Below are 24,501 nucleotides of genomic sequence, written 5' to 3'. Positions count from 1 at the left end.
CCGTCTGGGCTGCCACACTGTGGCAAGATATTGCTGCCCAGGGAGAGAACCTGGTTGTAAAAGTACGTCACATAGTTGCTCACATACCCAAGAGTCAGGCCACTGAAGAACATCAAAACAACCAGCAGGTGGATCAGGCTGCTAAGATTGAAGTGGCTCAGGTGGACCTGGACTGGCAACATAAGGGTGAATTATTTCTAGCTCAGTGGGCCCATGACACCTCAGGCCATCAAGGAAGAGATGCAACATATAGATGGGCTTGTGAGCGAGGGGTGGACTTGACCATGGACACTATTGCACAGGTTATCCATGAATGCGAAACATGCGCTGCAATCAAGCAAGCCAAGCGGCTAAAGCCTCTCTGGTATGGAGGACGATGGCTGAAATATCAATATGGGGAGGCCTGGCAGATTGATTATATCACACTCCCACAAACCTGCCAAGGCAAGCGCCATGCGCTTACAATGGTGGAAGCAACCACCGGATGCCTGGAAACATATCCTGTGCCTCAGAACACTGTCCTGGGTCTTGAAAAGCAAGTCCTGTGGCGACACGGCACCCCAGAAAGAACTGAGTCAGACAATGGGACTCATTTCTAAAACAGCCTCATAGACACCTGGGCCAAAGAGCATGGCATTGAGTGGGTATATCACATCCCCTATCATGCACCAGCCTCCAGGAAAATTGAATGATACAATGGACTGTTAAAGACTACACTAAAAGCAACGGGTGGTGGGACATTCAAACATTGGGATACACATTTCGCAAAGGCCACCTGGTTAGTCAACACTAGTAGAGGGGGATAAAGTCCCTGTAGTGCACATAAAAAATACGCTGGGGAAGACAGTCTGGATTATTCCTGCCTCGGGCACAGGTAAACCCATTCATGGGATTGCTTTTGCTCAGGGACCTGGATGCACTTGGTGGGTGATGTGGGAGGATGGGGAAGTCGGATGTGTACCTCAAGGGGATTTGATTTTGGGTGAAAATAGCCAATGAACTGAATTGTATTATGTTAATTGCTATGTAATATTCTATGTCATCACTTCTATGGTGGCTATATGCCATTTTAATGGTAATTACAGTAAGAATCACCCAGATTAATGAGGAATGAACTTTGAGGAAACTGAGCAAAGTGCAGCAGTGATGGTACCAGAATTGGCTTCAGCATGCAACAATCCAGCACCACACACCATCTCTCCTGCCCTGAAAGACCGTCATAACTGTCATAACAGATGGAGTCATGGACTGAATGATCTCAACAGACATTTTAGAGGGATGGCCCATGAACTAAGGGAATGATATCTCTGTGTATATATCAAAAGACAGGAAAAGTGGTTCTGATTAATTGGAATGTATTGGAAAGCGTGGGACCTGAGCATGGCGTAGATGGTATGGAATAAGGGGTGGATACTGTCCTGGTTTCAGCTGGGATAGAGTTAATTTTCTTCCTAGTAGCTGGTATAGTGCTGTGTTTGGGATTTAGGATGAGAATAAGGTTGATAACACACTGATGTTTTGGTTGTTGCTGAGTAGTGCTGAGCTGTTGCTAAATAGGTGCTAAGCAGTGCTTACACTGGTCAAGGACTTTTCAGCTTCCCATGGTCTGCCAGGTGCACGGGGGGGCGGGGCTGTGAGGGAGCACAGCCAGGGGGGCTGACCCAGACTGACCAAAGGGTTATTCCATGCCATATGACGTCATGCTCAGTATATAAGCTGGGGGACGAAGAAGGAAGGGGGAGGGAGAGGGAGATACTGTTTGTCTTTCACAGTACAACTGGTGTAGTAAATTTGATCAAAAGGATGTGGATATGATTCTTGCACTGCAACTGAATAGCTGGGGAGAGAGAGCGAGCAGACAGAATACTGAGCAAGTCTTTTACAGTACAGTCTGATTTCACTAAGTCTTTTAAAGAGTTCTGGTAAGTAGCTGTAGCTGGAACTGATAACAGGTCACATATTTAAGCACAGCTTTTAGGCACATTTAATGACACACAGAGGTGCCCATGTTAATAGCATACTTAGCACTATATGACTGTGATTCTGATAGATATTTCTTTCCTTTCTAAGGTGAGTAGCCTCCTAAAAATATGGTACATGAGCCCTCAATAGCAACGAAGTTACTATTAAGCAGGTATTCTTTATTGCAGCGCTGGGCAGCACTGGGGATTCTCCACCATAAGTGCGCCACCGATTTGGTAGACTTTCAGAGATTATATACTGTAAAATCCTACATATTCACAGGATTTCCGAGAAATCGTTTACATAAACATGAGATTTCCTGGAACTCATTAACATATGCAAATGTCCGATCCACATGCGCAGTTGTCTCCCGTGGTGGTGTTCAGGTGGTCTTTGGGGGTCTTCAGATGAAGGCTCGTAGTCTTCTTCACTGTGCTCGCTGATTGACCTTTGCTTCTGCGCAAACTCAGTCCTAGGATCACGTAAAGGGTGTCCTTCAAGGCTGTCCTCATCCTGTTGTGACTTCCTACCTTCCATGCATTTGTTCTCCCAAGGCCCAGTTGTCTGAGATGGGATTATCCCGGAGCCCCCTTATCTTACAACCATTCTAACTACTCTCTAAATCTAGTGAAATCAGATTGTACTGTAAAAGACTTGCTCAGTATTCTGTCTGCTCGCTCTCTCTCCCCAGCTATTCAGTTGCAGTGCAAGAATCATATCCACATCCTTTTGATCAAATTTACTACACCAGTTGTACTGTGAAAGACAAACAGTATCTCCCTCTCCCTCCCCCTTCCTTCTTCGTCCCCCAGCTTATATACTGAGCATGACGTCATATGGCATGGAATAACCCTTTGGTCAGTCTGGGTCAGCCCCCCTGGCTGTGCTCCCTCACAGCCCCGCCCCCCCGTGCACCTGGCAGACCATGGGAAGCTGAAAAGTCCTTGACCAGTGTAAGCACTGCTTAGCACCTATTTAGCAACAGCTCAGCACTACTCAGCAACAACCAAAACATCAGTGTGTTATCAACCTTATTCTCATCCTAAATCCCAAACACAGCACTATACCAGCTACTAGGAAGAAAATTAACTCTATCCCAGCTGAAACCAGGACAGTATCCACCCCTTATTCCATACCATCTACGCCATGCTCAGGTCCCACGCTTTCCAATACATTCCAATTAATCAGAACCACTTTTCCTGTCTTTTGATATATACACAGAGATATCATTCCCTTAGTTCATGGGCCATCCCTCTAAAATGTCTGTTGAGATCATTCAGTCCATGACTCCATCTGTTATGACAGTTATGACGGTCTTTCAGGGCAGGAGAGATGGTGTGTGGTGCTGGATTGTTGCATGCTGAAGCCAATTCTGGTACCATCACTGCTGCACTTTGCTCAGTTTCCTCAAAGTTCATTCCTCATTAATCTGGGTGATTCTTACTGTAATTACCATTAAAATGGCATATAGCCACCATAGAAGTGATGACATAGAATATTACATAGCAATTAACATAATACAATTCAGTTCATTGGCTATTTTCACCCAAAATCAAATCCCCTTGAGGTACACATCCGACTTCCCCATCCTCCCACATCACCCACCAAGTGCATCCAGGTCCCTGAGCAAAAGCAATCCCATGAATGGGTTTACCTGTGCCCGAGGCAGGAATAATCCAGACTGTCTTCCCCAGCGTATTTTTTATGTGCACTACAGGGACTTTATCCCCCTCTACTAGTGTTGACTAACCAGGTGGCCTTTGCGAAATGTGTATCCCAATGTTTGAATGTCCCACCACCCGTTGCTTTTAGTGTAGTCTTTAACAGTCCATTGTATCATTCAATTTTCCTGGAGGCTGGTGCATGATAGGGGATGTGATATACCCACTCAATGCCATGCTCTTTGGCCCAGGTGTCTATGAGGCTGTTTTAGAAATGAGTCCCATTGTCTGACTCAGTTCTTTCTGGGGTGCCGTGTCGCCACAGGACTTGCTTTTCAAGACCCAGGACAGTGTTCTGAGGCACAGGATATGTTTCCAGGCATCCGGTGGTTGCTTCCACCATTGTAAGCGCATGGCGCTTGCCTTGGCAGGTTTGTGGGAGTGTGATATAATCAATCTGCCAGGCCTCCCCATATTGATATTTCAGCCATCGTCCTCCATACCAGAGAGGCTTTAGCCGCTTGGCTTGCTTGATTGCAGCGCATGTTTCGCATTCATGGATAACCTGTGCAATAGTGTCCATGGTCAAGTCCACCCCTCGCTCACAAGCCCATCTATATGTTGCATCTCTTCCTTGATGGCCTGAGGTGTCATGGGCCCACTGAGCTAGAAATAATTCACCCTTATGTTGCCAGTCCAGGTCCACCTGAGCCACTTCAATCTTAGCAGCCTGATCCACCTGCTGGTTGTTTTGATGTTCTTCAGTGGCCTGACTCTTGGGTATGTGAGCAACTATGTGACGTACTTTTACAACCAGGTTCTCTCCCTGGGCAGCAATATCTTGCCACAGTGTGGCAGCCCAGACGGGTTTGCCTCTGCGCTGCCAGTTGCTCTGCTTCCATTGCTGCAACCACCCCCACAGGGCATTTGCCGCCATCCATGAGTCAGTACAGAGATAGAGCACTGGCCACTTTTCTCATTCGGCAATGTCTAAAGCCAGCTGGATGGCTTTCACCTCTGCATACTGACTCGATTCACCTTCTCCTTCAGCAGTTTCTGCGACTTGTCGTACAGGACTCCATACAGCAGCCTTCCACCTCCGATGCTTTCCCACAAGACGACAAGGCCCATCAGTGAACAGGGCATATTGCTTCTTATTTCCTGGCAGTTTATTATACAGCGGGGCCTCCTCAGCACGCGTCACCTCCTCTTATGGCGATATTCCGAAATCTTTGCCTTCTGGCCAGTCCATGGTCACTTCCAAGATTCCTGGGCGAACGGGGTTTCCTATTCGAGCCCGTTGTGTGTTCAGTGCGACCCACTTACTCCATGTAGCATCAGTTGCATGATGTGTACAGGGGACCCTCCCTTTGAACATCCAGCCCAGCACTGGCAGTCGGGGTGCCAAGAAGAGCTGTGCTTCAGTACCAACCACTTCCGAAGCGGCTCGAACCCCTTCATATGCTGCCAATATCTCTTCTTCGTTTGGAGTATAGCGGGCCTTGGATCCTCTGTATCCCCGACTCCAAAACCCTAGGGGTCAACCTCGAGTCTCCCCTGGTGCTTTCTGCCAGAGGCTCCAGGGAGGGCCGTTCTCCCCGGCTGCAGTGTAGAGCACTTTTTACATCTTGCCCTGCCCGGACTGGCCCACGGGCTACTGCATGAACTGCATCTCCTGTTTAATTTGTTCAAAGGCTTGTCGTTGCTCAGGGCCCCATTTGAAATAGTTCTTCTTCTGGGTCACTTGATAGAGAGGGCTTACAATGAGACTGTAATTTGGAATATGCATTCTCCAAAAACCCTCTGGCCTCTGGGCCAGTCACAACGGGGTGCTTTTGCCACTCATTCCCAGTTAGGCTCACTTTGGCTTCCAATACAGTCAGCTGTTGGGATCCCCCTGTCACTCCAGAAATACAGATGGGTTCTCCCCCTTTATACCTTGATGGCATGAGGGTACACTGTGCACCGGTGTCCACTAAAGCCTTATACTCCTGTGGGTCGGATGTGCCAGGCCATCAAATCCACACAGTCCATTAAACCCGGTTGTCCCTTTCCTCCACCTGGCTGGAGGCAGGGCCCCTCTAGTCCTGGTCATAGCATTCGTTACTTCTTGTAAATGCGAATCAAAAGTCCCTTTATTAAGATCGGAAGCAAAATCAGCCCTTGTACTCTGTCTGGGGAACTGCTCACTGGAAACTTTGACTTGCTGGAACTCTTGGGGCAGTTTCTCCACAGCCGAGACAAGGGAGGAGGAGAGACTTTCTTCATATTCCCAGAGCTGGCTAGCCGCTTCATCCACCGTTGGTCCGTCTTCATCTTTCCAGGTCAGTATTACCAAGGAGTTGGCATATGACGCTGGTGCATTCCTGTGATGGGTGCGCTTGCCCCTTTGAACAGACTGGCAGTGGCTTGGCGCAGGCTCCAAAAGAGATAAAGGCCTGAGCTGTAGACGGGCTGTGAATTCCTCTATTTTTAACCTGTTTTCTGCAAACCCACAAAGGAACAGAGCGACTCCTTTATCAAGGAAACAACAAAGTTGTGGGTACAAGGAGTCTCCTGCATACCTTTTTCTCTCGTCTTTTGACTACAAGTCAACCACTTTAACCTATAAATATGACAGCCTGACTCCATTTTTTTGGAGCTCTCCCTGCTAGGCAGTGAGGCTGCATGGCAGTGATCTCCCCACCCCTGGGACACCTCTCAAGGCTGCTCCTTGAGGCAGAGAGACCTTTTTCCGACAACAGATCTTTGGTAAGCGACTGATATCGCGCATAACCTTTTTTTTTTCTTGGTAACTTTGATTGCATGCTGAATTGATGCTAATGAAACATATAAGCTTTGCATATATAATCCTTTAGATATAAACCGTTGTCCAAGTCTGAGACTAGGATTGGATCCAGCCACACCTAGACTCCTCCTGAGGAAGGAGTTTAGAAAGCAAGGGGGTCCTTTCTGAACCTCGTGACTCAACGGGAGGGTATTCCTTACTCCCTGTATTTCTTCCCTTAGACATAAACTGTTGTCCAAGTCTGAGACTAGGATTGGATCCAGCCACACCTAGACTCCTGAGGAAAGAGATTAGAAAGCAAGGCGGTCCTTTCTGAACCTCATGACTCAACGGGCGGGTCCTCCTTACTCTCTGCATCTTCATTCTCTCTGTAAATCATTCTAACTCGAGTGTAACTCAATTTCCCTTTGTATGATTTTTCCATGCAGTAATTAATAGCGTGAACCTTGCCATCGAACTTTGTTAAGTTGCACTTTCACAACGTCATATTAAAACCACTTTTGCTAATACTTCTGTTGGTGATTCCTTAAGTGTTATAAATCACCCCATTCGCAAAAGCTCCATACCAACTTCCGCCATATGGGTCATGTGTACTGCACTTCATCTGGATCTTTGGATAACTGCTCGTTGTCCAGGTCATTATAAATCACCTCCAGCACAGCTAATTCCCTCAGGTACTGGATACCTCTCTCCATGGTGGTCCACTTGCCTGGCTGACGTATAAAATCTTCCTTAAAGGGATACCTTTCCTTCACGCCTGACAGGAGTCACCTCCAGAGGCTGATGGCTTGTGCCCTTTTCCAATTGCTTTGTCAATGCCCCCTTCCCTAGAAAGGGATCCCAGCTGTTTCGCTTCCTTACCCTCTAATTCCAGGCTACTGGCCCCATTATCCCAGCATTGGAGCAGCCAGGTGACAATGTGCTCGCCTGGACGACAGCTGAAATCCTTTCGCATATCTCGCAGTTCACTCAAGGATAGGGATCGGGTGGTTTCCGTCTCATTTATGAGTTCTTCTTCCTCCTCCTGTTCTCGTGATGGCCCTGTTTTTTCATTATCCCTTTGTAAATGAGTTGACTTTCGCTTCCAGGATTTCTTCTTGTGTATATGGGTGACTGATACCAGCACAGGTTGGTTCTCTGGTTCAGCTGCAGTGCCTGTCACTGGGGTTTGAGTAGCCACAGTGCCTCCCGCCGGGGATGGAGTAGCCGCAGTGCCTGTCCCTGGGGTTGGAGTAACTGCAATGCCTGTTGCTGGGGTTTGAATAGCTACAGTGCCTGTTGCCGGGGTTGGAGTAGCCACAGTATTAAATAATTGTTTAACCCTAAGCAAGACCTGACACACATTCAGGAGACATAGCAATAGGAACATGCTGGTTTGAACATCCCAAGGATATTCAAAATTCTCAAGAGCTATTGTAATTAGCCTGGAGAAGAAGGAGAAGATGGAGGAAGGTGTCTCCCCCGTAGGCTGGCTCTCCGAGGAGAAAAAGTAAAAAGTGTAATTTTTAATAATTTCCGATAGATGGCTCCCGAAGTACAGAGGTGACGGCAATGCTGAGTACAAATATGAGATTGATCTCATGACCAATAATTTTTCGTACCATAAACCAGTGTTACACAGTACAGCAAAGCGACAACCTTACTCCATCTCCCAGACATGATAAACAGCACATAAATACTGCTAAACTGTATATATGGCAAGTAAGGTGTTATATAACACAACTCTGAGAGCAAATATGACAACTCTGAGAGCGAATAAATCAACATTGTGACCAGTGATTACTAAACTAATATAATGAATGCTTATAACAAATTTGTTTTAACATGCTCTGGTCAGTTCTGTTGTTATCTCAACCCTTCGAGCCCCATGTTGGGCACCAAAAAGGACTGTTGTGGTTTAACTCCAGTCGGCAACTAAGCACCACACAGCTGCTCACTCACCCTCCCCTATCCCAGTGGGATGGGGGAGAGAATTGGGAAAAAAAGGTAAAACCTGTGGGTTGAGGTAAAGACAGTTTAATAGGACAGCAGAGGAAGAAGAAATAATAATAATAATGATAAAAGAATATACAAAACAAGTGATGGGCAGTGCAATTGCTCACCACCCGCTGACTGATGCCCAGCCCGTCCCTGAGCAGCAATCGCTGCCCCCCGGCAAACTCCCCCCAGTTTATATACTGAGCATGATGTCATATGGTATGGAATAGCCCTTTGGCCAGTCTGGGTCAGCTGTGCTGGCTGTGTCCCCTCCTAGCTTGTTGTGCATCTTGGCAGAGCATGGGAAGCTGAAAAGTCCTTGACTAGTGTAAGCACTACTTAGCAACAACTAAAACATCAGTCTGTTATCAACATTATTCTCACACTAAATCCAAAACACAGCACTATACCAGCTACTAGGAAGAAAATTAACTCTATCCCAGCTGAAACCAGGACAGATGGGAGGGTCTTTGCTTCCCTAGTCCCTGCCTTGAGGTCTGTCCACTGTGGGAAGAGAGGTTGCCAGTGAAGACTGAGGCAAAAAAGTTGTTGAGTACCTCAGCTTTCTCCTCGTCTGTTGTTACCAGTTTGCCAGTCGTGTTCATCAGGGTGGAATATGTTTTATTTGACCTTCCTTTTCTGGCTGACATACCTGTAGAAGCCCTTCTTATTATTCTTTGCGTCCCTTGCCAAGTTCAGCTCCAGCCACGCCTTGGCCTTCCTGACTCCATCCCTACACATCCGGGCAACATCCCTATACTCTTCCCAGGATACCTGTCCGTGTTTCCACTGCCTGTGCATTTCCTTCTTGCCCTTTAGTTTGACCAGCAGGTCTTGACTCAGCCATGCTGGTCTCTTGCCTTCCTTTCCTGATTTCTTACACCTGGGGATCGAGAGCTGTTGCACTCCATGGAAAGCATGCTTAAAGCTCTGCCAGCTCTGTTCTGCTCCCTTGAACAGCTTTCCTAAAATTCAGGGTCCTGACTTTACTCTTCGCCTGTCCCATATCCCTCAGGACTGCGAACTCCACCAGAGCATGATCGCTGCAGCCCAGGCTGCCTCCAATCTTGACGTCTCTAATTAGCTCATTTGCATTGGTGAGCAGATAATTAAGAGTAGCATCTACATGGCTATGACTTTTTGATATTTCATTCTTTGTGTTACAGAATAACCGGAATGCAATTTAGATCAGAACAGAAGTGGTTTATTGCTTTCGTTATAGGAGAGAACACAGAGGAGCAGAGTGACAGCCTCTGCTGATGTGAACTCTGCCCAAATGGGGCAGTTACGGAGTTTATATAACTTAAGGTAATATGACTTGTTTTTCACCAAACCATGTCAGATAAGCAGCAATTACTGTAGTAAATTGCAACACAGAGTGGTAATGTGGATTACTTCATATAGGGAGGCTTCAGACAGTCAGATAAGGAAGCTCTAGACAGTACCTCTTTTTTACAAATAATTCACTCCTTTGTTAATTAAATCCTGCTGACTCGGTGAGGCTGTTTGGTCATGCTGATATGTATTTAGTAGCTAGTGAGGCCTGCAAAGGCCTGTGAAGTGTTAACTATATTACTTACACATTTGCTTGGGAAGTCCACATAAGCTAATGGGTAACTGAGGATCCATAAATTATTCAAGTTGAGTTTTACGTAGAGCGAAGGTACATGATGTATTAACATAATATATATAACTTGGTGACTGTTGTTATGGTGTGGTGGGATGACCTTGGCTGGCTACCAGGTGCCCACCCAACTGGTCTTTCACTCCCCCTCCTCAACAGGACAGAGGGAGAAAATAAGATGGAAAAGCTCATGGGTCAAGATAAAGACACAGAGATCACTTACTCATTGCCAACATGGGCAAAACAGACTCGACTTGGGGAAAATTAATTTATTTCCAATTAAAATGGAGTTGGATGGTGAGAAACAAAGAACAAAAACTGAAACCACACCTTCCCCCCACACACCCCTTTTTCCCAGGCTTAACTTCACACCTTCATTCCTGGCTCCTCTGACATCAGTAAATCTCCAAGAGACAGTGGGGAACATCCCAGACAGGCAGACTTGAGATGGGATTTTGAAAACAGCAGAAGGAGTACAAGGCCTCTGCTGCTTCACAAATGAAGCAGTCTTTAGCAAGGCTGTCTTGGTGCCTGGGTGTTTAATGTAGCAGCAGATAAGTGGTAGTAAATGTTTTTGGTCTGTATGGCTCTGAGACTGATTATGCTGGTTCTCCTAACAATTTCATGAATGTTGTTGGACTGTGCCAAATATTCCACTTCCAGCTGTTGGTAAAAGAATATGAGTTGGCATTTATCAGACAAAGGAAAAAAGCGCCTGTCGTGTTGTTGTGGGTTGACCCCTGTAGGCAGCTATGCCCCAAACAGCTGCTCACTCACTCCCCCACAATGGAATGGGGAGAGGATTGGAAGGGTAAAAGTGAGAAAACTCGTGGATTGAGATAAAAAAAACCAGTTTAATAGGGAAAGCAAAAGCTGCGCACGCAAGCAAAACAAAATAAGGAATTCATTCACTACTTACTCGGCAGGCAGGTATTTAGCCATTTCCAGGAAAGCAGGGCTCCATCACGCATAATGGTTACTTGGGAAGACAAACGCCATAACCCTGAATGTCCTCCCTTCCTCCTTCTTCTCCCCAGCTTTTATTGCTGCACATGATGTCATATGGTATGGAATATCCCTTTGATCAGTTCTTGCCCACCCAGCCAACTTGCTGGTGGGGCGGTGTGAGAAGCAGAAAAGGCCTTGACGCTGTGTAAGCACTGCTCAGCAATAACTTAAACATCCCTGTGTTATCAATGCTATTTTCATCACAAATCCAAAACATAGCATCACACAAACTACGAAGAAAATTAACTCTATCCCAGTCAAAACCAGCATGTCTTTATATCTAGAGTGGGTTCAGGCCGGATTCATCCTTGACTGAGTTCTGCACTGGAACAGGTGTGGTCTGGCAGTCAGTCTGTGATTCATCCCACCACATTTCAGTGATAGTGATTAGATCGTAGCTTTCTAGCTGCACAGCAGCATCCAGCTCCTCCTGTTTGTTACCCATGCTGCATGCATTGGTATAGAGGCACTTCAGCTGGCCTATTGACCATGTCACCTTTTTAGAGGAAAACACCCTAATTCCTTTGAGGTATTTCACAGGTATTTCCCTCTTGGTTCCTAATACATCAGCAGCCCCTGGCCCTTCTCTGTTGCTCAAAACTCCAATCATGGGGGAAGGCATTTTGTGAGAGAGACACTATGTGGCCTAGACAGTAGTGTGTTGCACATATAGCCCAGAACAGAAAATACATATTTTCAAACAGGTAAATGGAGAAAAGAGAGAATAATAATAAAATGAACAGTTATTTTGCCAGTTTGTTTGGTATTATTGCTGGATGTTTATAATACATATATTTCTGTTACTGTGTATTGTATTGTATTGTATGTGGCTGCTCACAATATCTCCATTATGGATGGATGTTCCAGTGACCTTTACTGGAAAAAAAATCTTAAGGAAAAGAGTCTTAAGAGATCCTAATCCCTTTTTATTTGTGTAGCCTGAGTGATCAGTTCCTATAGCAGAATAATTCTTGCCCTTAGGAGGTGTCTTGAATTAATTTGTCTTACTCTAAGAAATTATGCCTGTTCTCTGCCTGGCTTTTTTGCCTCAGGAGAAGACTGGGAAAACAATGATTGTCACTTACCAAGGCAGGAGCCCAGGCTTCCAGCAATTGCAATTGAGGCTTTGCTGTTGCACTGTTGTTATCAAAAAACCATAAAAATAAAAAGTAGATCATTTGACTATGCAATTAGTACATTCCTGTTGAAATCTAGGTGATCTTAATCTTCTGTCTCCTTTCAGAACTCCCGTGTTTCTCACGTAAGAAAAATTATTCCTAAACATTAAGGTTTAGTTTTTGATAGTGAAATATTCTTTGAGTGGTTTGCTTACAGGGTTTTATTGGACTACATTGGGGCAGACAAAAAAAGATGAACTTGAATGACTGTAAAAACACATTGGATAGCCAAAATGGTAACATCCAGATGATGTTTAACCACATAATAATTAATTTGTATTGCTTGGTGAAATGTTTATTGCATTTTCTTTTGCACTATCAGTGTATTGCAAGATTGAAAAGGAAATATTTGCAATTATGTAAAATAGTAGGAACTTCTAGATTTGAAAAAAATGCATGCTGTATAATAATCTTATGATGAGCAAGCTTTGCAACTTCCTTTTGGGATTCAGACAGCTGTTTATGGATCTAGACTACTTTTTTTACTTTTTTAAGTTGCCAAGACTTCTACGTGTAAATGAAGGCTAGCCACAACTATAACTGTTATTTGACAGTGGAGTGACATAACGAGGAGTTTTGACAAGTGAAGAGACTAGAACTTACATTTACTTCACAGTGTCACATCAAAATTTTTGCTTTTATGCTCCAAGAAATTAATTTGGAAGCATAAATTTAAATTTAGTTCTGTCTGCCTACCATGATCCTTGAAGAGCAAGGAGAACTGAGGGTACCTCTTCTACTGTACACTGCATAACTATTTAAATTTTATAACTTTTTTTTAAGTTGACTCATAGTATCTTCAGCGCTCTAACATTTCCTTCTAAATTTTTCCTTCTACCCATTCAGCTTGTGACAGTGACCACTGGGGACCTCACTGCAGCAGCCGTTGCTAGTGCAAAAATGGAGCCTTATGCAATTCCATTACTGGAGCCTGCCACTGTGCATCAGGTTTCAAAGGCTGGCACTGAGAGGAACACTGTGACCAAGGGACATATGAAAATGATTGCCATCAGAAATGTCAGTGTCAAAATGGAGCCACCTGCGACCACATGCCTGGAGAGTGTAAATGTCCTCCTGGGTATGCTGTTGCCATGTAAGCAGATGGTATATTATTTATAACAATAAATGTGTTAACAAGAGAAATTAAATTTAGAGTACACTTTAACACTATGTTGTTGGTCTGCCTATTGTATATCACAGAGAAGCAAGACTGTACTGGACACAGCCATTTCCAGCTGGTTTTGCAATGGACCCACCACAGGCCAAAGCTGAGCCCATCAGCAAAGCTGGTGGCATCTCTGTGAAAAAGTATTTAAGAAAGGGCAAAATGCTGCCCGAGAGAGAGGAGTGAGGAAAAAAAGTTTAAGAAACAACCCTGCAGACACCAAGGTCAGTGAAGAAGGAGGTTGAGAAGGTGCTCCAGGTGCCGGAGCAGGGATTCCCCTGCAGCCTGTGGAAGTTTTGGAAGACACCATAGTGGAGCGGGTATTTCCCCACAGTCTGTGGAGGACCCCACGCAGGAGCAGGTGGATATTTTCTGAAGTATCTGCAGCCTGTGGGGAGCCAATACTGGAGCAGGTTCTTCTGACAGGAACTGTGGCACATGGAGGACCCATGCTGGAGCAGGTTTATCCTGAAGGACTGCAGCCTGTGGGAAGGACCCATGACAGAGCAGGGGAACAGCGTGAGGAGGAAGGAGCAGCAGAGAGGAACTGTTATGAACTGACCACAACCCCCATTTCCCATCCCCCCTGCACTACTTGGGGCAGGTGTGGGGAGGAGAAGAGGTAGAGGAGTTGGGAATGAAGGAGTGAAGTTGAGCTTGGGAATAAGGGGGGTGGGGGGAAGGTGCTTTAGTTTTTGTCTTTGTCTTGTTTCTTACCATCCTACTCTGTTTTAATTGGCAATAAGATAAATTAATTTTCCTAAAGTCGAGTCTGTTTTGCCCATGACAGTAATTGGTAAGTGATCTCCCTATCTTTATCTCGACCCATGAGCTTTTTCATCTCATTTTCTCCCCCTGTCCTGTTGAGGCAGGGGAGTGAGAGAGAGCGCCTGGCTGGGCGTCTGGTAGCTGGTCATGGATAACCCACCACAGTCAGTAACAATCAATGAGCACAAAGCAGTGTAGAAAGAAAAAAAGTATCTGATTACAATTCCTAGATTGCCAGGTCTATTTCCTCAGATTTGTTGCACAGATACTGTACAGTATTCTGTTTGCTACCCATTATTTTGGACTGCTTTCTGTTTCATACTTTTGGCTGGAAAAATTAATGATAGCATTAAAAATAGAGTTGACTGGAGACTGGAGTGTATGCCGAAGTAACAGTTGTATCTGTTACACACCAACTTTTCAGCTGTGAGCATCTCTGTCTGCTTGGGAATCATGGAGTGCAGTGCAAGGAGAGGTGCCCATGCCAGAACAGAGGAGTCTGTCACCATGTGACCAGGGAGTGTGCCTGCCCACCAGGATGGATGGTAAAAACACTTTCTGAAATCAATACAACCCCAAAGACTATCCATATTTGTAGATTTCAGGCAGCATCAGAAAAAGCAAATTAAGATAGCAGATGCACTCTGCTTGTAGCCAGGAATAACAGGAAATATATTTTAGCATATGCTGCTCCTTCAAGGGACTGGAATAAAATACTTGCAAAACCATCTGTTACTGAATATTCCCCAGTTCTGCACTGCATTTTTAACCATGTCAGATTCTGGGAGACAAAAAAACATGATTCATACTATGAAGATATAACATTCTTTAAAACTTGTCTAGAAGTCATTTACTCGTAGATAAAATTTGATATTACAGGGAGGTAGCACAGTTTTGAATCATTTATATATTCAAATGAAACTTGTCACCTGCCTGTACTTGCCCATTCTGAGTTGGATAATAATGGAGTTGGAAGATGATCACAACCTAAATAATTTTTAAATATGTTTGCAGATATTATTTATTAATAGCGAAATGTTTTCTATGAAAATGTCCATTTTGAGTGAAAATCCACTTTATTGAACTTTTAATTAGCTCATGATATATGAGGACTTCTGTGATAGAGATCAGGTTTTCACCAACTAGAGAGCATAGTTATAAATGGATCAAGTCTCTTTTCGTGTTTGAATAGCACCACTCACCTGAGTACCTAACTCAGATTGTGGAACTTTTACTTTTTACTCAACTTCATGATAGAAAACCAGAAATTAATGATGATAAGATACAAGCGTTTGCATGAATTCTTGACTCTCTCTATTGGCCTAAAGAAAGCTAATGAAAAATGAAATAGCATATAAATATGATGAAAATTTTATACTAGTGTGCATTAACTAATAAGTTGCTAATGAGCTCTTTGATTAATTTTCTATTCCAAATAGTTATTTAAGCATAAACCTGTTAGTTTTAGAAATTTCAATTCCATGAACCGCAATTTTATCAGCATATACTTTTTTACTGTGCATGTAAGGCTGGTATAAAATAGCCAGATATAGCATTGCAGAAATTCAAAAACTGTGTAAGGGAAGCAAAAATCATACCTGACCTTTTAAGATGTGCTGCTTTCCAATGAAATTACAAAAAGCTTTTCTTTTTGCCAAAAAAGCCCATGAAGTCGTATAATTGGGGCATTACAATAGTTATTGCTTTCTACACCGCTGTTCACTGGAGGGCATTTCTTGATATATATTACTCCTGATAAAGAAACTGGGAAGAGCTTGAGACCACCTAGTTTTAAATGTCTTCGTGTTTATTGTTGCTTAGAGATAATGTTTTTCATTAGCGTTGGCTTCCAGAAAGGAAATCCTAGAAGATCATCTCCCCCAGTGCTTGAACATCCCGGCATTTAAAGCTGGAGAAGAGTCTGGCGTTTCCAAGATCAGCACAAGATGAGTGACACAAGATCTCCTTGATCTTCCTTCATTGCAAACCTTCTTTCTTCCCTATCTATTTGGGCTGCAATCATAGAATGGTTTGGGTTGGAAGAGACCTTAAAGATCATCTAGTTCCAATCCCCCTGCCACGGGCAGGGATACCCTCCAGTAGACCAGGTTGCTCAAAGCCCCATCCAACCTGGCCTTGAACACTTCCAGGGAGGGGGCATCCACAACTTCTCTGGGCAACCTGTTCCAGTGCCTCACCACCCTCACAGTGAAGAATTTCTTCCTTATATCTAATCTAAACCTATCCTCTTTCAGTTTAAAACCATCATGGTTTAACCCCAGCCAGCAACTAAGCACCACACATCCCTGGTGGGATGGGGGAGAGAACTGGAAGGGTAAAAGTGAGAAAACTCATGGGTTGAGATAAAGACAGTTGAATAGGTACAGCAAAAGCCACACAAACAAGCAAAGCAAAGCAAAGCAAAGCAAGGAATTCATTCACTACTTCCCATTGGCAGGCAGCTGTTCAGCCATCTCCAGGAAAGCAGGGCTCCATCACGCATAATGGTTACTTGGGAAGACAAATGCCATCACGCTGAATGTCCCCCTCTTCCTTCTTCTTCCCCCAGCTTTATATGCTGAGCATGATGTCATATGGTATGGAATAGCCCTTTGGCCAGTCTGGGTCAGCTGTCGTGGCTGTGTCCCCTCCCAGCTTCTTGTGCACCTGGCAGAGCATGGGAAGCTGAAAAGTCCTTGACTAGTATGAACACTACTGATCAACAACTAAAACATGAGTGTGTTATCAACATTATTCTCATCCTAAATCCAAAACACAGCACTATACCAGCTACTAAGAAGAAATTTTACTCTATCCGAACTGAAACCAGGACACCATTACCCCTCATGTCATCCGCAAACTTGCTGAGGGTGCACTCAATCCCACTGTCCATGTCCCCGACAAAGATGTTAAATAATACTAGTCCCAATACGGACCCCTGAGGAATGCCACTCGTCACTGGTCTCCACCCAGACATTGAGCCATTGACCGCAACACTTTGAGTGCGACCATCCAGCCAATTCCTTATCCACTGAGTGGTCCATCCGTCAAATCCATGTCTCTCCATTTTAGAGAGAAGGATGTTGTGTGGGACAGTATCAAATGCTTTGCACAAGTCCAGGTAGATGACATCACTTTTTGTTACTGACTTAAAAAGGAGAAGAGCTGGGCAAGAATATTCTTGTTTCACAGAGTTATTTTGTTAAATAATTAGGCATTCTCCTGATACCTTGCTGGGTCTTTCCAAACTGGTAATGACAGGAAGCAAATATCTGAAGCAAAGGCCTCAGAGGAAACATAGCCAATTCCATAAGGTACCAAAATCCACATAGTTTGTAAGAAAGACGTGTGCAAAAATTTCAATCAACCCATTTTTATGAATAAAAGTAGTTGTAGACCCTGATACATCAAAATTCAAAAGACATCGTGCTGGGGTTTCTCCTAATACCTAAAACTAAATCATAGGACTAAGAGCGTCGTCCAGATGCTCCTTGAACTCTGACAGGCTTGGTGCCATGACCACTTCCCTGGGGAGCCTGTTCCAGTGACCGACCACCCTTGAGGAAGTTGTAGACTGCAATGAAGTCACCCCTCAGCCTTCTCTTCTCCAAGCTGAACAAGCCAAGTGACCTCAGCTGCTCCTCATAAGTCTTGCCCTTAAGGCCTTTCATCATCTTGGTTGCCCTCCTCTAGACCCACTCTAATAGTCTGATGTCCTTCTTATATTGAGGTGCCCAAAACTTCACATGGTAGAGTGGGACAATCACCTCCCTCATTTACAAGTAATGTAAACCGAAATTAAAAGAAAAAGCTTTGTCTCAAACAAGGGGCAAACTGAAGAAGTAAGGCAATGAGATGTGTAGTACATTTTCCCTGTGGCAATACATTTTTTACTAACATCACTGGATAACTGGAGAACTAGTTAAGAGCCACAAAATTAGGTTTAGTCTATTATCATACAAAACAGAAAAACCTCACTGGATTTTTTCAGAAATTTATTTTAAAAACTCTAGCTGTATCCACAGCAAAACATCTTCATCGGTAGTGGAAAGCTCTGCCAATGTACTTAGATACTTTAAGTGAGCGTTAATATGGAAAAACACATAATTAATAATTACTGAAAATAGAACAATTATGCCATGAAACAATTTATTTGGCAATCAGAAGATAGTATAATTCATACTTTTTTGGTTTTTCGTTTGGCTAATTTTTAACTGGTTTTGGCTGAGATAGAGTTTAATTTCTTCATAGTAGCTTGTATGGGGCTATGCTTTGGATTTCTGATGAGAATAATGTTGATAACACACTTATATTTTAGTTACTGCTGAGCAGTGCTTACACAGAGTCAAGGCCTTCTCTCTTTCTCACACCACCCCACCAGAGAGTAGGCTGGGAGTGCACAAGAAGTTGGGAGGGGACACAGCTGACCCCAACTGACCAAAGGGATATTCCATACCATATGACGTCTTGCTCAATAATAAAAGCTGGGGCTGGAGGTGGGCAGGGGGGCCGTTCCTCGGGGACTGGCTGGGCATTGGTTGGTTGGTGGTTAGCAATTGTTTTTAATGTCCATCGCTTGTTTTTCTTGGGCTTTATTTTCCTCTCTCTTTGTTGTTTTCTTTCCTTACATTTTTTAAAAATTAAATTTCCTTTTAATTATTAAACTGCTGTCATCTCAACTCATGAGTTTTCTCACTTTTACCCTTCTGATTCTCCCCTCATCCCACTGTGGGGGGAGTGAGCGAGCAGTTGTGTGGGGCTTAGTTGCCAGCTGGGGTTAAACCATGACAACAGAGAACCTTTTTTTTCCAGAAATACTATATTGAAGTCCTGACTCCTCTCCCCCACCTCAGAGAAGCACAGGGCGGGTGAGGAATGGGGGGTGTTGCGGTCAGTCCATAACAGTTGCTCTCTGCCGCTCCTTCCTCCTCGCACTTGTCCCCTGCCCCAGCGTGGGTTCTCTACTAGCTGTAGTTCCTGTCAGGAAAATCTCCTCCAGCGTGGTGCTGTCCACAGGCTGCAGGGGAATCTCTGCTCTGGCACCTGGAGCACCTCCTCCCCCTCCTTCTTCCCCGTCCTTGGTGTCTGCAGGGTTGTTTCTTTCACATTTTTCTCTCTCCTCTCATTCATAGCTGTTGTGCAGTGTTTTTTTACCCTTTCTTAAATATGTTTTCACAAAGGCACCACCAGCTTCACTGATGAGCTCAGCTTTGGCCTACAGTGGGTCCGTTGTGGAGCCAGCTGGAACCATCTGTGTCTGGCACAGGACAGCCCCTGGTCTCTTCTCACATAGGCTCCCCCTGCAGTCCCCTTCCGCTACCAAGCCCTTGCAATGTACACCCAATACAACTGAAGAAAAAGCTATTTTTATTGACTTGTCTCTGGATGGTTCTAATATTGCTGGTGCCACTGTAATGTTTTTTGCATCCTACCCTGTAGTAAAGATAAGGGCTGGCGACCGGAAGATCACGCGATGTACGGAAAGAGTTAAGGGTTGACCCTCCCTTGTCTCCACCCCTTATAACATGCCTACTGTTGAGTGTATAAAGGTAAACTACTGCGCAATAAACATTGAAGCTGAACACCCACACTGTGTGTGCTGACTGTTCCTTCCCCAGCCCGGGTCGGCTGGAGATCCGCCGGTATAACCTTGATATGTAACGAACGCTACATAGTGGTGACCCCAACGTGATCAGCTGCAGGTAGCAGCGATGGAGCTCGCAGAACTCGTAAAGGTACTAAAGTCGGTAGTGACGGAGGTGGGCGAGGATGGGGCGATAAGGAAAAGGCCCACGGGCGACTGCATCCAATGGATGCTATGCCGGGGAGTGCTCGGCGCTCCCACAGAAGTTTTTGGACACCCCAAATTGGGGGAAAATACGCAACGAGCTGACAGAAGTGATCATAAGCAATGTTGGAGGAGCCAGTGACCGGCTTCGCGCCTGGGGAACAGTAGAAAGGGTGCTCAAAAAGGGGTTTGCGGCAAAGCGGTGCTGGCTTGCCGCACGCAGCGCGCTGATGGGGCATGAAGTTCCTGGGAACGAAAAGCCAACGGGTTTAGTCTCGGAGGGGACACAGGCTGGCTGGGAGGGAGCACAGCCAGGGGGGGCTGACCCAGACTGGCCAAAGGGCTATGCCATACCATATGACATCATGCTCAGCATATAAAGCTGGGGGAAGAAAAAGGAAGGGGGGGACGTTTGGAGTGATGGCATTTGTCTTCCCAAGTAACCGTTACGCATGATGGAGCCCTGCTTTCCTGAGGATGGCTGAACACCTGCTTGCCTATGGGAAGTAGTGAATGAATTCCTTGCTTTGCTTGTTTGTGTGGCTTTTGCTGTACCTATTCAACTGTCTTTATCTCAACCCATGAGTTTTCTCACTTTTACTCTTCCGATTCTCTCCCCCATCCCACCGGGGGGGAGTGAGCAAGCGGCTGTGTGGTGCTTAGTTGCTAGCTGGGGTTAAACCACGACAGTTTTTTTTGGCGCCCAATATAGGGTACAAAGGGTTCGAGATAACGACAGATTTAACTGGAATGTGCTAGATCGAAGTTATAGCAGGTATTGCTATTTAGCTATTAATCGGCAGGTTTCTGTGCTTGCCACGGGGCTTGCTTGCCTTACTGTATATTAGAGTCTAATGCTCGTTAGTGGCTGCTTTTTGCTTTCGCTGCTTGCTGTACTGCTGAACTGCTTATCATCTTACTCTGCTGTGCCTGGGAACGTTTTGATAACAGCAATGGCTATGTGCCTGGGCTGGCAGATGGCCAGGGCATCTCTGCTGTTCTTCTGTACTGCTGTACTGGACAGGCTGGAACTCCAGTGTGAACTTGAGTTGAAGGGGTGGCCTGTGGGGCACAGACGGGGCCGTCGTTACTGGGGACTGAGCCAACGGAGGAAGGGGAGGCGCAGGGAGGCTATGGCGCAGCGGGAACAAAGGAGTCGGGAAAGGTGTTCCCGTTACGAGTGGGGAGTCTAGAGCAGCCACCCACGGAACCTTCGGCACCTTCTGCACCGGCGGATCCGCCACTTCCTCAATACCCCTGGGGCGAGTTGCAACAATGTGTGGAAAGGGAGCTGACTGATAGGTTGCTGGATTGGGTCCCGGGGGCCAATGTGGGATCCCAGCGGTATTGCGAACTACGTGAAGGAAGATGGCGGGAAGGAGAAAAGGAGGGCAAGACACCATCACCTTCTGAGGACGCCCCGTTGCATCCCAGTGATCGACGGGTGCTGGACACACAGAGAGCAGAGCGCAGGAAAAGATCTGAGGAACAAGGAGAACCGGCGTCACGGCTGACGACATCTAGGGGGGGTGGTAGGGCTCCCTCGGCACTGCCACTGATACCTGAGCTACCAGAGGGACCCCTTACCCCTGGGGCAATGGGAAAGCGAACTGGTATTACTTTGCAGGATGCTCGCTCTGTGATTGTTGCTTATCCTGTGTGTTCCAAAGGTCCCCTCTGGGAGGCAGGGGTAAACCCTCGAGGGTTGCAGCCCAACCAAATATGGCAGTCTGATGTTACGATTTATGAACCCTTTAATCCACGTAAGTATCTGCATGTCACAGTTGATACCTGCAGTGGAGTTATTTTAGCCACTATGCATGCTAAACAAAATGCTCTCGCAGTTATTTTACATTGGCAGGACTGTATGGCGCAACTTGGCATCCCACAAAAAATTAAAACAGATAATGGAGCAGCATATGTCAGCAAGAAGACAAAGGACTTTTGCGCGCGCTGGGATATTCAGTTGAGTCATGGCATTCCCTACAACAGTACGGGCCAAAGCATTGTAGAACGCGCGCATCGCACATTAAAAGGGTTACTCGACCGACTTAGGGAGGGGGAAAAGATAAGCCCAGGAACAGGGGTTCCCCCTCCCCTTGACCCTCCCTTATTTCGGGCACAGCGTCTGTTGGCAACGGCACTAATTACCTTAAATCATACCATTTGAGGGAACACCTATAAAACCCAGACTGCAACCCAGGCACATTTCCGGCTTGATGAGAACGAAGGGCCTTACCCTTTGGTTCAAGTACGGGACCTGCAAACCCATGAATGGAGGGGCCCTTATTCCCTCCGTTGTCTGGGACGTGGGTATGCGTGTGTGCAAACTGAGAAAGGGACGCTAGAATGGGTACCCAGTCGAAATATTCGACCGTATAAGCATTAATCAATTTATTGAGTCTTATCTTGACAGGTTACCATTTCCCTATGCATCCTGATGGTGTGGGGGAGCAATGAGGGAGCCGCGACGAACTACTGGCTGGATTGGGCAAAATCCATGAACGTAACGGATGCATGTCTGTATATGCCGGCTATTGGACAAGCCTCTACCTGTCTATTGTTCACCCCCTACTTCACTAGAGATAAGGAGGACAGTTGCTGCCACATGTCAAACCAGAGCTCCACTATCCCAGGCTTACAAAACTGGAATGTTAATAACGTCATAATAGGCAACGATACATTGAATATTTCTAAGAGCCACACCAACGTGCTTGACCAACTATCTGATGCAATACAAGTAAACTCCCTTAATTTAGGAGCTATAACTAACATAGGCAACAGGTTTACCAATATTCCCAAACCTTTAATAACCGGGCTCATAGTCTTGTTACTTGTTCTTGTCCTTGCTATGCTATTACCCTGTCTATTACGCTTAATTATGCATTCTATGAGTCGTATACTAAGAAGTCTTACCACATATCGATTATTTTACGCGCAGCTTCCCCAGCGAGATCCAGAGCTACTGGAGCTAAGGGAGGGGGAAATGTAGTAAAGATAAGGGCTGGCGACCGGAAGATCACGCGCTGTATGGAAAGAGTTAAGGGTTAACCCTCCCTTGTCTCCGCCCCTTATAACACGCCTACTGCTGAGAGCATAAAGGTAAACTACTGCGCAATAAACGAGGAAGCTGAACACCCACACTGTGTGTGCTGACTGTTCCTTCCCCAGCCCGGGTCGGCTGGAGATCCGCCGGTATAACCTTGATATGTAACGAACACTACACTACCCTACTGCAAAGATGACTGCATTTCAACACTGTGTAAAATGGTCTTTTACTTATCTGTGAACTTATTTTGCCCATACAGTAATGCAAAATTTTATTCCCAGTTCATTATTTGACCAAAAGCTTTAAATCATTTGAAATGCACTAAGTAAACTATACAAAATAATTATAATTATAATCAGAATTTGTACAATGTATTTTCTAAAAGAAAATATTACCTTTCCTAGTGGCTACACACATTTTGATCTTCAAGATTCAAAGATAAAGCTATCCCCACCCATTGGTATGGAAGTATGACAGGGAAGCCAGAAAAGGAGTTCAAATGAAGATCCATCTTTTTGAAAAGGTGATCTGTAAGAAAAAATATTTATAATATATTGTGTATCATACAAATTATAAAGGAGCCATGCTACCGATCCATTATACTTGGATGTATATAATCAAATGTTAGAGGATATAAATGTTGTAGAAGTCATTTTTAGCTCAAATAAGTATCCAAAGACCTGCTGAAGCCTTAGACTGCAAGCTGTGAACTTTCACCTAGATACGCTGACCATATGCTGAACTCTTACCTAGCTACATGAAGGAAGACCCTGAAACTGGTGCAAACCAGGAAGATAAGGGAACCAAAACCATCAGCAGAAGCTGCAGCTAATCAAGATAAGAAAAAGAATGACCTGCCTGGAGACTGGGAAAGGATCCAATGCAGAACAAGAAGACCCCAGACCCAAGTATTACTATTGGACCAAATCGTCACATGAGGGGAGAGGAACATAGACTGTAAGGGTATAATTGCCCAGGGATCTCTTTGTTCGGGGTCCCTCTCCAGAGGCACCCAGCTCGAGCTGCTCTTCACTGCTGTACCACTCAATAAATTCGCCTGGCGTACATCATGTCGGAGACTCTGCTTCGGGGAAACCTAGGGTCGAACCTGAAGGGAGAGGAAGTGCCCGAGGGTGAGTGTATGTGTGAGCAAGGAGTCAAAAAGGGGTGCCCGTCAGCTCAGTGGAGCTGCCTGCTGCAAAGGGACTCTGGTCCTAGCAGTTAAAGTCTCGGGTCGTGTGTGAATGCTGGGGCGGCTGCTGCTCCCTTAACAGTTTGACGACCCAGATGGGACCCTAGGCCAGCATCCTCGGATCCTCCCGCCTCCAAACATCCAACTGCCGGCAGCAGGTGAATTTACCTGGGATCTTTGGAGAGGGAGGCTCCAAAAGGTGAGTGTTAAAAAATTCCCTGAGCAGACTCAAGACTAGTGATTTAGGGGTTGCACGGCCGGATCAGCGTAAATCGCACATAATTAAGGAAAAGAAATGGGAAATGTACCCGGCGTAGAAAAGGGGATGCCCTTGGCCGAGG

The 24,501-nt window shown here is 45.4% G+C and overlaps 1 long non-coding RNA gene across 4 annotated transcripts; it reads left to right on the top strand.

The window, feature by feature from the left end:
- Positions 1-6,278: 6,278 nt before the first annotated feature.
- LOC148054214 (uncharacterized) lies at positions 6,279-24,038 on the top strand. 4 transcript variants are annotated; one of them, XR_015707609.1, is made up of 5 exons: positions 6,279-6,374; positions 13,045-19,866; positions 21,547-21,682; positions 21,764-21,884; positions 22,336-24,038. It is a non-coding gene; the product is annotated as an uncharacterized LOC148054214 (long non-coding RNA). The 4 variants fall into 4 exon arrangements; XR_015707610.1 differs by lacking the exon at positions 6,279-6,374 and having other exon boundaries at positions 10,823-13,291; positions 13,399-19,866; XR_015707611.1 differs by lacking the exon at positions 6,279-6,374 and having other exon boundaries at positions 10,823-13,985; positions 14,556-19,866.
- The last annotated feature ends 463 nt before the right edge of the window (positions 24,039-24,501 follow it).

The sequence above is a fragment of the Nipponia nippon genome, unplaced genomic scaffold, assembly GCF_047370975.1.
Source record: "Nipponia nippon isolate SJK-2023a ecotype South Korea unplaced genomic scaffold, ASM4737097v1 scaffold_33, whole genome shotgun sequence".
Taxonomy (NCBI): Eukaryota; Metazoa; Chordata; class Aves; order Pelecaniformes; family Threskiornithidae; genus Nipponia; species Nipponia nippon.
Note: the sequence above shows the minus strand (reverse complement) of the source record. Positions and strands in the feature narration are given on the sequence as shown.